The sequence below is a fragment of the Myxocyprinus asiaticus genome, chromosome 7 (assembly GCF_019703515.2).
Source record: "Myxocyprinus asiaticus isolate MX2 ecotype Aquarium Trade chromosome 7, UBuf_Myxa_2, whole genome shotgun sequence".
Lineage (NCBI taxonomy): Eukaryota > Metazoa > Chordata > Actinopteri > Cypriniformes > Catostomidae > Myxocyprinus > Myxocyprinus asiaticus.
In genome coordinates this window covers 18,418,961-18,435,776 of record NC_059350.1, presented here as the reverse complement: position 1 = coordinate 18,435,776, position 16,816 = coordinate 18,418,961, and the positions used below count along the sequence as shown (strand labels likewise).

General features: G+C 41.0%; 1 protein-coding gene across 4 annotated transcripts in view; it reads left to right on the top strand.

Annotated features, from left to right (window-relative positions):
• galntl6 (polypeptide N-acetylgalactosaminyltransferase like 6) overlaps positions 1 to 16,816 on the top strand; it is a 339,132-nt gene that overhangs the window by 9,914 nt on the left and 312,402 nt on the right. The gene's annotated exons all lie outside the window — the stretch shown is intronic.

Sequence of the window (16,816 nt, the reverse complement as noted above, 5' to 3'; positions counted from 1 at the left end):
ATAGAAATAATTAAATGTCAATTTGCCAAATGTCTCTTTTTTACGGCAAAAAAATATTAATGTGAAAAATGTCACTAAAACAGTTGATTTTTGTAGTTCTTGAACATTGATGCAGTATCATAAGGTTAAATGTTGCAATACTTTCACCCCACCTCTATTATTTATTTATAATTAAGTAGCATTGTCTAGCCAGCACAGCACATGTATTCAGGCCTCATTTTAATTTTAGATAGTTCAGAATTCTATAGCGCATTGTGATTAGGCCCAAGATGTACTGCATTTGTTATGTTATAATGATAATTTTAAATTGTACCTTTCACCCTGGCTAAAGGCAGCTTAAAGTAATTTACATAAAAAGCATGCATACTAAACAAAGGCATCTGGGTAGGGTTGCACCAGCTGTGCGTAAGTTCTCACGTAAGTTAGGATGTAAAGTTCACACTAAGGGCTTAGTAACTACTAGTTAGTTTGTAACTAAGTCAGTGCTTAATTTGGTTACACCACCTGTTCTTAAGGCAAGACTTAACTAGTAGGTCGTAAGCTCACCATAAAGGAATGCGTAGTCGCATAGTATGACGTTTACCTTAATTGATCCAATAAAAAGCCTTCAAATTTGTACACAGAACTGATAAAAAGCCGTGAATTTCAGTGAGTTTTATCTCGTTACGGTTGATGTTCAAACCTTGTTTACTCACGTAACTGTCAGCTGTAATAAATTATATCCCCATTAAAATATGATACGTAATAAATCAAGATTTCATTAATGATATATTTAGCCTATATAAATAACAATATTTAATAACTGTATCTAATATGAATAAGGGGCAATAAATACTAATACAACAGGCTGGAAAAGTAGGCTGGTTATTCATTTTAATATATATTTCGTATATGTCGAATCTTGACACCGGGTGGAGTACACAGGAAAGTGCATTGTTAGGTCGTTTTCATGCTGAAGAAGTACGTTTTTTAAATAAAGTTTTCTCCTGTAAATGTAAACGAGTGTAAATGCCAACATCATCATATATGTTGAAAGGACTGAAGCCTGTCAACCAAAACATGAGCTCACTGAGGTCATTAAATGAGTCTGCTTTTTTATTCCATCCGTTACTCCTGGTCGAAGGCTTCCGTAAATGTTTAGTTTATACGTAGGGTTACGTTATACCTAAGTTTAATGGTGCAACACTCACATACTTAGTAGTGGATAAATTGTGACTTAGTGCCCATTTACGCCACAATTAGGCTAAGTTGTAATGTACGTTGCTGGTGCAACCGGCCCCTGGATAACAGTAACAGAGATTAAAGGTAAACATAATAGCTGCACAACATATTATGTCGGCTATCATTATGTATACCAATGCAGTTATACTGTGCATTATGTAAGTGTCTGCATGCAGCAGTGAGTTAATCTCTTTATTTGCCCTGAGGTGATCTGAGAGCTGCTCTGCTTGAATTACGGCAGTTTGAACTGGCAGTTTTCACTGACTTCTCCACCGGGTGATTGTTATCTAAGGAGAGTGAGGTCTCTTATGTTTTATGGCTCCTCTCAGAGTGTGTGGAGATTTATGTCATTAAAATCTGCCGTGCAAGGTGATATTTGTCATTGGTGAAAAAATAGCAACATTAAAATGGGTGATCGGTTCACGGTGTAGCCCAGAAGAGGGTGTGATCATCAGACCAGGGGAAAGAGGGTGATTATGCAAAATGTGTGACTAATGCTAAATCTGAATTAATTTTTCACAGCCTTTCCACAATCAGGTGGTTTATTTGAGCAACATATTGACTGACCAGAAATAAAGGTGCCGTTACACTAGACTTTGTGCTCCATTTGCTTGCAAGCCACAGTTTGGTGTACTCTGACCTGCGAAATTGCATAGTGCAAAGACATATGACCAATAAAGGATCTTAACGTCACAGTTTGAACTTTTGGCTCAATGTAAAGAACACAAACTTCAAAGCTGCATGATTTGCAGTGTTGAGGGAAAGTGAAGTAGACTGTAAATTGTTACATTTTGAATTTTTATTTATAATGTATTTTTTTATTTATTAAAAACAAGCCATAGAGTGTGACATTATATCCTGTTTTCGATAATCGTTGGCAAGTAATTTTGCATGCTCAAAGCCTGGTGTGCCCACATCTTAAAGGGATAGTTCACCTTAAAAAGCAAATTTTGTCATCATTTACTCACCTTAATGTTGTTGTAATCCCCTATGTATTTTTTCTTCCATGGGACATACAAGGAGATGTTAGGTAAAATTATTTTGTGGAAAAAAATATGCAATGAAAGTGAATGGTGACTGAGGTTGTAGTCCTAAAACTCTGTCCAACATCTCCATTTGCGTTCCATGGAAGAAATCAGTAAATTATGACAGAATTTTAATTTTTGGGTGATATTTCCCTTTAAACCATGCTAGATTGCATTATAATGATTGAATTGCCTTATTATGGAAGACTATGGAAAACAAGACTTCTGACAAAGTTTTGATGATCTTAAGAAATTTAAAGCAGAGTTTTTCACTTAAATGGCTGCAGATCTTGTGTAAAGCAGAAATCAGCCAGTTACATTTACAGATAGAAAATTAAAAGCTTTTCATTGCCGCAATGAGAAAGTGGGACTCAAGGTTATTTCATTTGTGTCCCTACCGTGTATTCATACTGTATGTGGAAAATGTCATGTGAAGCTGTGCAGTTCTTTTATTGTTAGAGGTGATTATTTACAATCAGTCTTATCTCTGTGTACTCAATCGACTTACATGCTCTCTTGAGCTGTAATTTTTGTGTAGTAATCATTTCACTCCTGTGTTTTCTCACCTCATAATCAAATCGAGTTTGATTGATTCTCAACTACAGTGTCTCACACTGTCTCAGTAAAATTTGTTCATGAGTCAATAGCTAAAATTTAAATGACAATTGCCTTATATTGTCTATCTGACTGTGGACATTGATCATCTTGCATACTTATACTGTACCAGCTTTGAATATATACCTTTATATAGCACTTTTTACATAGTAAATAGAGTAAAGTTGTGACCTTTTAGCTAGAACAGGGCTATTAAGATCAGTAGCAACCTTCCGATAGCCAGTGTGGTACAGCCTCTGCTTGTACAAGAATGAAAATGTTTTCCTTTTTGGTTACAAGTATGCTTGTTTCTTTTCCAGCACAGCACACAGCAAAACAAATTTGTTTCCCCATATTGAGGTCCCTTTAGTATTATTTTCCAGGAGTTCAGAGATCTGCAGGGAATTCTGTGAAAATATGTAAGTGTTACGGTGCCATGGGTGTCACTTTGTTTTAAAAAGTGGTGGGGTCATTGATTTATTTGTATTTTCTTTCATTTATTTATTTGTTTAATATGGGGGTGACATCATGAATAATTTATGAATATTAATTAGGTTACATGCAGATAATGTCCAATAATCTTTAACTGTTTGTGTTTTGATAAACAGTCGGTCTTGATTACCAATTTAAGAGTTCCAATAAATATTTCACATAATTAATTTGAAAACTTGATCTGTACATAAGGCCTTGTAAGTAGTGCTTGGATTTTGTTCGTTGTGGCGCAAGTAGAGCGCGCGTCTGGAGGCACAAGAGACCATCGCTGCCTGCTGTCACTCAACGCCACTGATAACACAGGATCGCCACTTATTATAACACACACAAATGAAATAGAAACTCCTGCTCAAGCACTGGAGAGGTTTCTTTTGCATCAGACACTTACCTGATGAAAGCTATTTCAAAAAGTGGTGGGGACAAAACTGGCAAAGGCTAAAAGTGCTAAGGACATGTCCCACCCGTAAATTATGCCTATGGTGGGTATTGATTTGAACATTCCCCAATTATGTCTTAACTATGATTCCATCTAAGGTTTTTTTTATCGCGACAAAAGGTGTAGCGCATCAAAAAGTTTACCGATATAGCTGATGGAAATGCAAATTATCGCTAAAATTTCACAAGTGTCGACATAATATTTTTCCGTTTACCTCTAGCGCATAAACTCTTATTTCAATACTTAAAATGTCGCAAAAAAACTGGTTTGGAAACACTTTTTGTTTAGTGTCACATGAAAGAATTTACCCCAATCGTTAACCTGTGTTAATCATGATGACAAGGTATAAATCCTTGAAAACCAATTTATTGTACGTGAAGCATTACTCGCATTGTTATGGATCGGTCTTAATGGCATACCTGCACAGATCCGATGCTGCAAACATATCTGCGTCATGACACTTCCAGGAGTGCCAACACAAATATCTCGGATCATGCACCTGTCATCAACAAGTGCACGGAGAACAAATGAATGGCCATTCTTTGCGATTAATTTAATTGCGGTAGCCATCCGTTTATTTATTAAAGTTGCTTTTCCATACCATTCAAAATAATAGACAGAAGTCATGGAATTAGCCCACAACACAAAAAAACATAATTTCTGTGCACAAAGATGTTTTAAATTAAAAATAAATACACAATATAAATTTTTGGAACACTAACATAGCCCAATTCTATAAAATTATTGTTTAGCATACTTTTGAAAATATCCCTGTATTAAATTAAATACATTTCCAAATGAACAAAGCATTAAATAAAAATAAAAAAAATAATTACCAAATGAAAAAATAGTATTGTTAGACCTATATACTTGCCTTTTCTTTACACAAACTTAAATTAGCCTTACCCTGTTCTGTAGATGAAAAAAGTCAGATGAATGACATTCTCAGAATGTTCTGCATTTTTTTAAGACTATAAACTATATCAGAACTATTTGTCCGATGCTGAGTTCACTTACAGAAAACTAGCTTTTGAACATTTTAAAACTTTTAAATATTTTAAATCTAACCCTCTTTACCTCGGATCGCATTTGCTGAGCTTCTTCAGAAAATGTAAATTGCATTATGACGCTAACATTTATTTTAGATGACAATAAATTTCAGTTGGTCGTTAAAAGTTGTTGGACAAATATGCGGGACATAATGCAGTTGTGATGACAATGCTTAGATTAGATGATTTTTCGAAATTGAATATTATATATTATATATAAATCCTAATTGAATATTAGGAATGTATTATACTGTATATGTAAACTCTGATATTACACCGCATCAGTTTTTCTTTAATAGCAGTGCACAGCATATACACATTGATGGATGGTCCTTATACTAAGACCGAAAGTTTCCCCCACTACTTGGTTCAGGTTGCCAGCTTGAAAAGGGCCATAACAATTCGCTTTCGAGTCGGAACCGGTGGCAACCTTCGATAGGTGCAACATCAGGACCAATATTACAGTCCTATCAGAAGGGCAACTGCTTCCTTTTGATTGCAATTCCTCGTCTTCTGATTGCATTTATTTGTGAAATTAAAAGGACAGTAAGCTAGCTAATTTCAATGAATTGTCTCAGTACTCTACCCATTTTACCAAAACTTCGGGGGAAAAAAATTAGGACATCAGGGACACGAAAGGTACACGATTAGTGATACACACACATATACATTCTATATGGAAATGGCTTTAGGGCAAATGAATTCTGCGATAAACCAAAACTTAAGCGACAAACTGTTTTTTTAAGCATGACGTCATCACGCACACCATTTTTATCGATAAAAGGCCATTTGAATGAAAACGGGCAGAAGACGGCAAATTTCTAAATTTTTTTACGCATTTTCACTTTGTCGATAACAAAACAGCGCAAAACGTGGATGGAAACTAGGTTACTTCTATCATTAACATCTTACAGCTCCATTCTAATTGCTCCAAGACATTTTTTACTCTATTAATATAGTATATACACACAAAACTATACAAATATATTGAAGAGTAACAGTTATGGCACATTTGAAATAGATTACTGCTGTTTGCAAGGAATGTTTATTGGTCATATCTTTCATATCTCAGACAAGTACATAAAATAATTTTCAATAAAATTGAACTGTGAAGAAACAATGTACAGAACAACTGTGGGAAACAATTTAGTATTTCTTAGAGTAATTTCTGTTTCCACAGCTTATTTCAACAGTGAGACACTGTTTAATTTCATTTCAAAAACTCCAGTGAATTTTTTACCTTCTTACTATTTCAAATGAACTTCATTAGTATCTCCTAATATTGCAAAGAAATCATTCATGCTTGTTAGAGGGTCTCAAAAATACATTTTCAAATTAATTTATTCTCCTTAAAAATGAACTCCTCCTCCTCTCTCTCTCTCTCTCTCTCTCTCTCTCTCTCTCTTCCTTTAATTTATTGCACATGCACTTAAAAAAAAAAAAAAGGACTGAATAAAGTCAGCTGGGCCCACTAACAAGAAAGTCCTTGATGCTTATTAGGATATTTTTGAGTCATTTTGATACATTATCCAATTTAATTAATGCCCCACAGAACATCATTGATCTCTTAATAGGGAAATTAGGCAATGACTGTGATGAATGTTTGCTAGGTGTTGTCAGTGAATCTTTATTATGGGCTGGAGGCATGTTTTCCAGTGTGCTAGCCTGAAATAAAGGGCTAGATTTAGCTGGATCTATCAGATGGGTAAGTGTACGTTCAGCAGCCATACCGCACAGCTATACAGATGATAGAACTGGCTAGGGAACAGCTTGAGACCAATCACCCCACTGTAGGGAAAACTGAGACAGATATTAGTCTATAAAATTGGGAGCAACTGGCTGCCCAGAGCGAAAATTTATCTTGAGGTTTGGCCAGTGTACGTGCCATAGAGGAATGGCTGGGGGAGACTGTGACAACAGTGAGAAAGATCAAACTGCCATTAGTGGCATAGCCAACCTCAGAGAGACGAGCTTCAGCGACCACACCAGGCACTGCGGCTACCCTCCATTTATGGAATATAGTATTGAAATTGCATATATTGTATTGTTTACATGCAAAATTTTTACTATTACAATTATTTACAAGCATTTTGTAGTGCTAAAACGATACTGTCTCTTTAAGAATAGCAGCAGTTTAGCAAGCATCTTGAAGTGTTTTAGTTGAGTGCATATTTACAAGAATGGAGTTGCATGGCTTCTTTACAGTATCCGTGCTATGCAATTTTTTTCTTCATTTAAAAAGTTTACTTTTATAGAAATTAATAGTAATTTTAAAACATATGTATAAAATCATTACCACTCATGTGAGATGAAAAGTTCAGTCTTATCAGTAACCTTATAAAAGCTCTGTTATTCTACATGGAGCAGGAGCGCCTCATGGGGGCAGCCATGTTAGCATCACATAACCAGCTGAATACTACTCGCTTGATCTCAGTAACTGCCCTGTTATTGGACACTTTCTTTCATGGATTAAATTAATCCTGGATTGCTATGCATAGTGAATTTCAACAATGGGATTGGTAACTGAGAACAACTGTGTTTGAATGATGCAGCATCCAGGCCAATAGGTGTCAGTGTAAGCCAATGTAAGCCTCTTCGACATACTTAAAAAAATTACTGAGTGCACCTTTAAATATGTATTTTTATACCTTAAATATTTATTCTTACTGACTGTAAAGAACAAAAGGGAATTAAAAAATACATTATTCAATGACAAATGGATTATGTGGATCTCATCTTTAGACACACATTACACTGAATGAGGAAAAGCAATCGTTTACTCTCAACACACAGTGAAAGGATCTCGGTGATTAAATTTTTTGCCACTATATTACTTGATCAATGGTGAGTGAAATCTGAACATTTACCAGCCAGTTGCTAATCATATATTTTTAGTAGCAGAGCACGAAATTTGGTCGTATATGTGAATACTTGCTTTGTAAAGTGTAGAGTAGAAGACTGATCTTAGGATTTAAGAATCGATAACGAGATACCCTGCCCTACTAACGCATTAACAGGAACGTTCTCAGAACACATGTGCACACAGAAAGAAGCTGTCTGTCAGTCAACCAAAATGCTCTGTACTAACGGTACCATAGTACCAGTACTTTAGACATCCCAAAACAGAAATTGTTGACTTCATTGACAAATCTATTGGTAGATTCTGGAACTGACACAAGGGAAAGTTAAAAGAAATACTTCTGTTAATTGGCCAAGCAAACACGGTTATCGATGGCAGTGATCGCAAAATGGAAAAAAAAATCAGCTGATTAATCGGCCTGGCTGATATATCGGTCTTTCACTAGTTATTTTTCATTTTGGAGATTTGATAGAGTGCCATTCAAATGGCTAGTTTTGGAAGGCAATTTGCATCAACACTGTACACGTTAACTTTGAATCCAATGCAGCAACAGCGCTCAATACTGTATAGAAAGGATTTAAGAGTGTAAATGAAGGACACATTCTGGCAAAATGCACATCCCTAATCAGATTATAGCTTTTCATAATCCAATCAAATACTCATAGATAAAAGCAAGTTCATCCCCACATTATTTCCCACTGAATATTGTTTTACTTTGAAATACACCATATTGTGTTAGATAAATGCATTGCTATTGCAATTTCAAGCTGTCTTTAATACCAGTCTTTTACACTTGATGTTTTTTCAGTATCAGTTTCTGGTATGTTGGTGCAGTGGTTCTCCGCCTGCATAACTGCCTTGAGGCTCCATTCAGCACCAGCAATTGGTCCCTTTGAAAACCTGGCTTCAGCCTTGTGCGTAGTGTAGTGTTGTTACTAAGCTAATTTATAGTCATTGAGTATAAAGATTAATTAAGTGTGCCGTACACTTAAATTACCTTTCCTTTATTCAATAGCTTATGCATAAATATTTAATCACGGAAGCCCTCTCCAGGTCTACATGTGCCATGTTGCCAACTGTTCATTATGTAAACATAAAACACAGCAGACACATGGATCAACGTCCTTGTTGACACCTGGCAGTTCTCACAACCTGCACAGGTCATTAGAAGACAAGCTCCTCTCTCCTCAGGCTGCTGCCCCCCTGCTTTCCTGTTATTTATGACATCCCGTGAACTGATAAAGCCCACCCTAATTACACTTCACTCTTAAGATTAATGGGAGATCTTAGCCAGATGCATCTGTCAAGTTTAACTTTTTCCCACCTGACTGAGGGATGTTTCTGTGGCTTCTCAAGATTCCCCGTTGTCACTGAATGGAAGTTTATTAGCCAAAGAATTGGAACTGGTGCAAACACCCTCACTCAGCCTGCACAACACGTCTGGACCTACTTGAAAACAATTTCTTGTCTTAAGTCGGAATTATTTGTTTCACCTTTTGTCCCAATTAGTCTCCTTTCTCTTTTTTCTCCCTTGATGATCATTGTCTGTTTCTTTTTCTTTTCAAAGTAATAGTAGTTGCCTCCTTTAACTTTGCAGACATTTTTCATGCCTTTCATGCCAATGCCAATGCAGGATCATTACCTTAAAGAGAGATTTCAATGATCCTCACCTTAAAGGATATGTCTAAAGGGGGTTGTTAAACTCTGCATGGGTGAAAAACTTGATGTTTTGAGTAAGCCCCATTTCTCAGTCTTACAGATCACTTTCAGTACTGATAACTGAACTGATAATTGCTTGATGAAAGTCTTTAATGTTCTCTTGAAGTAGCCTCTCGGCCCATTTATTGCTACAGTGGTGGTGTTTGAGCAAATTTCCTTTTATCCCCTTCTTTTTTATCCTTGACATTTGTGTTTGTATAGCTTTAATGTTGAAGGTTTATTGATATAAATCTTTGTTGTTGAGTTTAGCTCTCAGCAAATACTTAAAATACGTTGTTTTTTTTGTTTTGTTTTTTTTTTTTGTTCATGTTTTATGCTTGTCCATGACATCATTGAATAGTGTATAACCTAAGGAATGGAGACTGTGTATAATAAATAAAAAACAATTAAAAAAAATAAAAAAAATTACAAGGCTGTAGTTCTGTCTTTCCATAGGGAGCTGTATCTTTACTCTTGAGAGAGGAGGAAATATGTTAGATGTTTTTATCAATTTAGTTTTTATTGTAGATGGACCTTCTTTGCAATCTTTGACTGTCTGTGTCTGTGTCTTTTTTTTATTTATTTTTTTTTATGTGCCCGCTCCACTCCCAAAAATCCTCCTTAAAAGATTGCCGTTTGATCTTCAAGTCATATTTATTTTGTCCCCTTGCAGGTTACATAGAAATAAACATCCAGTGCACATTTTACTCAATTATTGCTCTCAGCTTGCTGTGCATAGTGGCACAAATTGCAGTTATCTCTAGATAGACATTTACACAGGTGGACAATGTCCTCTCAGCGTTTGTCATGACAGATTTGTTGATTTTTAACAAGGTTGTTTTCACTGTCATCACTGTAAAAGCTTTTGATACCTGATAGCTCCTCTTTTAATCTCATGAAACATTCCTGTCCATGAGATCTTGAATTTAAAAACATAATAAAGACAAACCATGACAGCCTATCATCAACCCCCCCCCCCCCCCAAAAAAAGGATTCCTGTCATCCTTTCCTCAAATCAGCATGACACAGCGCTTAATGCAATCCTCTCCGCTGAGCGTGACAGCCACTTTGCAACTGATTTGTTTACACGGTTTATTGTTTCTCTTCTTGTCTGTGATGTTATTTCCGTTGTGTTCTTCAAATTTCCAGGCAGACGTCGTAAGTGACACCACTGGAAACACACGCAGTCCCCAGTACATTTAACGATTTGTTCAAGGCCGCTGTCATATCCCTGATGTCTCATGTCAGATGACAAATGATCAGTGACAGATTTCAGAGTTAGTGTAATGGGAGCTCTCACGTGGGCTTAAATACAGTAACTTTTGTGGTTGGGAGATGTTGGACCCCTAATGAGTACCACTGCTTTGTGTGTTTACTTTTCGCTTCACTAACTGATGCAACACATCTCAAGCATACAGTCGGCTTGATGTTGCATCAAGCATGGATGCCTTTATTCAATCTAGAGAATCCTCTCCTGAATAAGATGCTTTAGATAAGATACTTTTCTTATTTTCTCTTTGATAAGTTTTGTGCCCCAAATATGGTGTTTACAGGAGAAGTTTTACATAACTTAAGTTCTGCCAACTCCCGTAACATTCCTCTACAGAAATCTTTGTTCTTTCGCTCAGACTCACAAAGTAAGAAACAGAAATTGTGTTGCACGTGGCTGACAATCAGAGACCCAGAGCAGTGCACCTCCTTAGAACCGCACATCACTGGGAATGACAATCGAGGTAGATTTTGCAGAGAAGCCTCATTTGGCTGCTCCTTTGTGAGCCTCGAGATTCCAATCACTGACATTCAAAGATGAGATTGGCACAGCTGTCTCTTTGTGGTGACACGTCCCTCTGTGTGTCATGGTTTGATAGACAGCTCCCTTGCTTAGTTGTCTCCAGGTCTGCAGAGAATTGCCCAGAACCAGAAGTCAAACTAAAAAACTGTACCCAATTTTTAGAGTGTTGAATTATACAGAATTATGCAGACTCAAGTGGTTTCCTATGCATTTGTTGATGTCACAAATTACCTTATATTTGCATGTTTGTGAAGCTCTTTTATGGATGACTCCCCCAGTAGCTATATTAATACAGATGCAACACCAGTGTTTATCTTTCCTGCACAGGGTTTAGAAATGTAATTATGGCTCAGGCGGTGACATTTTTGTCATTTCGCCTCTGAGTGGCTGATATCATAATGAACAAGCTAAGATTATCTTGAGGCTTTTCACCAAATCATAGAGCCCAATGTAAACAGTGTACGTTTTCAGATTATATAAACTTGAATATGGAATACAGTATGTTGAGCAGCATGTACTCTATAGTTTGAGAATGTTGAGTTTCTTGTAATATAATTTTATAAACAGTAACACAGATCTGTTGATAGAAATGTAAATGATGGTATTAACCTCCCCTGGAACCTTATAAAAGGATTTAAACGGTATATAACATTTTGTGGGGATTATCTGGTTATGGGTTATTTATGAACAAATGCACTTTTCCTGCACCGAAATTGCATGCTAGGACAATGACGTAATGTGTATCTTTCATATTACAGTACATGATATATTGACTGCTTCACTTCTCACCTCCGGAAAAGCAGTTCGCTATATGGGCTAATGTGCTTATTAATCAAAAGGCTATGATTTAATTATATAAATATATACAGTATAGTCACAATTGCTATGCACTTCACAGGGAATAAAGTGATCTGCTCTTTGTCAATAATACACACACAGAGCATATTGTAACGTTGGCTGGCTACAGGTAGACGAAGAGACGATGACGATGAAGTGCGACAAACCCAAGTGCAGTTTATTTACAAGTTGTATTCCAAAACATGAATTCAAATGTGAGAACAAACATAAACGACTTGACTAAACTTGACATGACTTGACTATAAACTTAACATGGAAAGCTGTACACCAACAACGATACATACACAATACTCAACAATGGACAATGGCAAACATGAGGGCTAAATACTTGGACTTGGGAGAAAACATGACAATGATAACCAATGAACACACAGAACTCTAAACAAGATAACGAGACTGCTAACAAGCTAATGAAACAATGAACCAATGGGGACAAGACACAAGAACATGGGAAACACATGAAAAGATCACATGACAATGAAACAGGTACAAACATGGCATGGAAATATTTAACAAAAATAAAAGACATGAACAAAAACACATAAAACCATGACATATCCCCCCCACTAGGGTCGGCTCCCGATGCCCCAAAACAAAAACACAGAGTTCAAGAGGGAGCTGGGGGGGGGGGGACCGTGGCGACTTGACATGGTTACATGGCATGACATGGTAACATGGTACGGCAGGATCCTGACTTGGCCGTGGTAGGCGTGGATGTTGACTTGTTGACCGTGGCAGGCGTGAGCACTGGACCATGGAGCAGAGGCGGGCCTGGACTGTGGAGCAGAGGCTTGATTGGGACATGGCATGGGCAGGCTTGGGCTTGACTGAGACATGGCATGGAGCAGACTGAAGCTTGGCTGTGACATGGCGTGAAGCAGTATGAGGCGTTATTGTGATGGGCTCAGGCGTTGCTGTGACATGGCATGGAGCAGGCTGAGGCATTGCTGTGACATGGCATGGAGCAGGCTGAGGCGTTGCTGTGACATGGCATGGAGCAGGATGAGGCGTTGCTGTGACATGGCATGGAGCAGGATGAGGCGTTGCTGTGACATGGCATGGAGTAGGATGAGGCGTGGCTGTGACATGGCATGGCTGAGGTGTTGCTGTGACATGGCATGGAGCAGGATGAGGCGTTGCTGTGACATGGCATGGAGCAGGCTGAGGCGTGGCTGTGACATGGCATGGGACGTGGGACCCTGCCATGCTGGCGGCCATGATGTGGGACTCTGGCCCGGCGGCCATGACGTGGGACTCTGGCTCGGTGGCCACCTCCCCCACAGTGAACGATGAACCACATTATCAGTAGGGCAAGGTCAATAAATTGAGTCAGGCTGTAGGTACTCCGGCCACCTGGCATCAAGGAGGAGATTGGCTCATTCAGCCCAAAGCGAAAACAGTCCTTGAGGGCAATCTCATTAAAATCAACCCTGCTGGCCAGAGCACAAAAGTCCTCAACATATTCCTCAATGGAAAGGCCTTCCTGACGTAGATGAAGTAACTGAACCGCTGGGTTCATCTTGGTGGGTTGAGTTTCTGTAACATTGGCTTGCTACAGGTAGATGAAGAGACGATGAAGTGCGACAAACCCAAGTGCAATTTATTTACAAGGTGTATTCCAAAACATGAATCCAAACGTGAGAACAAACATAAACGGCTTGGCTCGGAACGTAACATAGAAAGCAGTACACCAGCAATGATACATACACAATACTCGACAATGGACAATGGCAAATGTCATGGTTACTTGTGGTAACCTCCATTCCCTGATGGAGGGAACGAGACGTTGTGTCGATGTAGTGACACTAGGGGTCTCTCTTGGGAGCCCAAGACACCTTTGGTCTTTGATAAAAGGCCAATGAAAATTGGCGAGTGGTATTTGCATGCCACTCCCCCGGACATATGGGTATAAAAGGAGCTGGTATGCAACCACTCATTCAGGTTTTATGCTGAGGAGCCGAGACAAGGTCCGGCCATTTCAGTGGGTAGTTCAGCGTTGTGGCAGGAGGGACACAATGTCTCACTCCCTCCATCAGGGAACGGAGGATACACAAGTAACCATGACGTTCCCTATCTGTCACTCACTCGACGCTGTGTCGATGTAGTGACACTAGGGGTCCCTATACGAAACGCCACAACTGGCTGAACTGTGTTATATGAACTGGCGGTGTGTGGTGGGCAGACCACTGTGTGCCTCATAGCCAGCACACCAGGTTGACATGTAACCTCCCCCAACATAGTTATGAGTGTCGAACGGCCCTTTGGGGACCCAAAAGATAGAGACAGGCTAACGCAGTCGTGGCCTCTTTTCCCCTTTTCTTTTTCCACTCCCTAAAAAAGAAGGGGGATTATCCAACTGGGCCACCAGGTCTAGTCGGGGGGTGTCCCTCCCAAGGGGAAGACACTGTGGAGACCAAACCTCGCCCAAAGAGAGGGGGGATATTTAAGTGGAAGAATATGTCACATGGTCTTTCCAACCATGTGGAGAGTCTTCAAGGTAGATCCTACCCAACGGGGGAGGAGTTACTACAAACATGGAGACTGGGGCAGAGGGGCTCTGCCCAAGCAAGACGCAGTTTGCTAACAGGGAAACGAATTAGTGGAAGATATATATCGCATGGGGTTAGCCTTACAGGGAACCGCCACATGCGGAGCACCTACCCCAGAACAGGGCTCTTAGTTAGCGCATGTACTGGGCCGGCAGCGAGTCTCTCTGGAAACTCGACTGCCATAGGGCTCGGAGGAAGTCAACCAGGGAACAAAGTTTGTGAACACTACTGGGAATTAATGGCGCATGTCTTCAGCTCAAAAGGAAGTGGAAGGCGCTATGTGCAAGCGATACACCCGGCCAGCTATCCCGGGCTTATCTGCTTGTATTGCGTGCCACTACCTAGGACGAAACCGGTTCCACCTGGAGGTTGTAGAACCTTGCAAATGTGTTGGGTGTTGCCCAGCCTGCTGCTCTGCAAATGTCTGTTAGAGAGGCACCCCTGGCCAGGGCCCAGGAGGCCGCTACACCCCTGGTAGAATGGGCTCGTAGCCCTACCGGGGGCGGCATGTCCTGGGCGTGATATGCCATAGTTATGGTGTCAATGAGCCAGTGGGCGATCCTCTGCTTGGAGACAGCGCTTCCTTTCCACTGTGCACCAAAGCAGACAAAGAGCTGCTCAGAGATCCTAAAGCTCTGCGTGCGATCCAAATAGATGCGTAAAGCGTGCACCGGACACAGCAACGACAGGGCTGGGTCTGCCTCCTCCTGGGGCAGCGCTTGCAGGTTCACCACCTGGTCCCTAAAAGGGGTCATGGGAACCTTGGGCACATAGCCCGGGCGGGGTCTCAGGATCACGTGAGAGTAACCCAGACCGAACTCCAGGCACGTTTCGCTGACAGAGAACGCTTGCAGTCTCCTACCCTCTTGATGGAAGTGAGCGCGGTCAGGAGGGCAGTCTTCAAGGAGAGTGCCTTAAGCTCGGCTGACTGCAAAGGCTCAAAGGGGGCTCTCTGTAGACCCTGAAGAACTACAGAGAGGTCCCATGAGGGAACGAGACGCGGTCTGGAGGGATTCAGCCTCCTGGCACCTCTTAGGAACCTGATGATCAGGTAGTGCTTCCCAAAGGACTTACCGTCCACTGCATCGTGGTGTGCTGCAATGGCGGCAACGTATACCTTCAAGGTGGAAGGGGACAGCCTCCCTTCCAACCTCTCCTGCAGGAAGGAAAGCACCGATCCGACTGCGCATCTCTGGGGGTCTTTCCATTGGGAAAAACACCACTTAGCGAACAGACGCCACTTAAAGGCATACAGGCGCCTCGTAGAGGGGGCCCTAGCCTGAGTGATCGTGTCTACCACCGCTTAGGTCTTCTGCGTCCCGTCCAGGGGCCAGACATGGAGATTCCAGAGGTCAGGTCGCGGGTGCCATATGGTGCACCGTCCCTGAGAAAGAAGGTCCTTCCTCAGGGGAATTCGCGAGGGGGGGGGCTGTCACGAGGAGCGTGAGGTCCGAGAACCACGTCTGGGTGGGCCAGTAGGGTGCTACCAGGATGACCTGCTCCTCGTCCTCCCTCACCTTGCACAGGGTCTGTTCAAGTAGGCTCACTGGGGGAAATGCATATTTGCACATGCCAGGGGGCCAGCTGTGTGCCAGCGCATTTATGCCGAGGGGGGCCTCGGTCAGTGCGTACCAGAGTGGGCAGTAGGGAGGAGAGTGAGCACGACGCCCCTGGAGACCAGTTCTAGGGGAACACCTGCCCGTAGAAACGAGAGGTCGGTCCAAGGGCTGAAAAGATGGTGACAGACCGGCGTGATGACCACGCGATGTGTCCCGCGGTGCCATGCCCATCTCGGGACTCGAGTCTGAAGCGGTCTCATATGCATCAACCCGAGCGGAGTGGCCACCACTGAGGATGCCATATGCCCTAGAAGCCTCTGAAAAAGTTTCAGTGGAACCGCTGTTTTCTGTTTGAACGCCTTCAAATGGGATGACCTTGCTCTTTCCCCAGTTGACCTGAAGCCCTAGTCGGCTGAGGTGTGAGAGCACCAAGCCCCTGTGTGCGCACAACATGTCCCGAGAGTGAGCTAAGATTAGCCAGTCATCGAGATAGTTGAGAATGTGAATGCCCACCTCCCTTAGTGGGGCAAGGGCTGCCTCTGCGACCTTCGTGAAGACGCGAGGCGACAGGGACAGGCCGAGAGGGAGGACCTTGTACTGATACGCCTGACCCTCGAATGCAAACCGCAGGAAGGGTCTGTGTCAAGGAAGGATCGAGACGTGGAAGTACGTGTCTTTCAGGT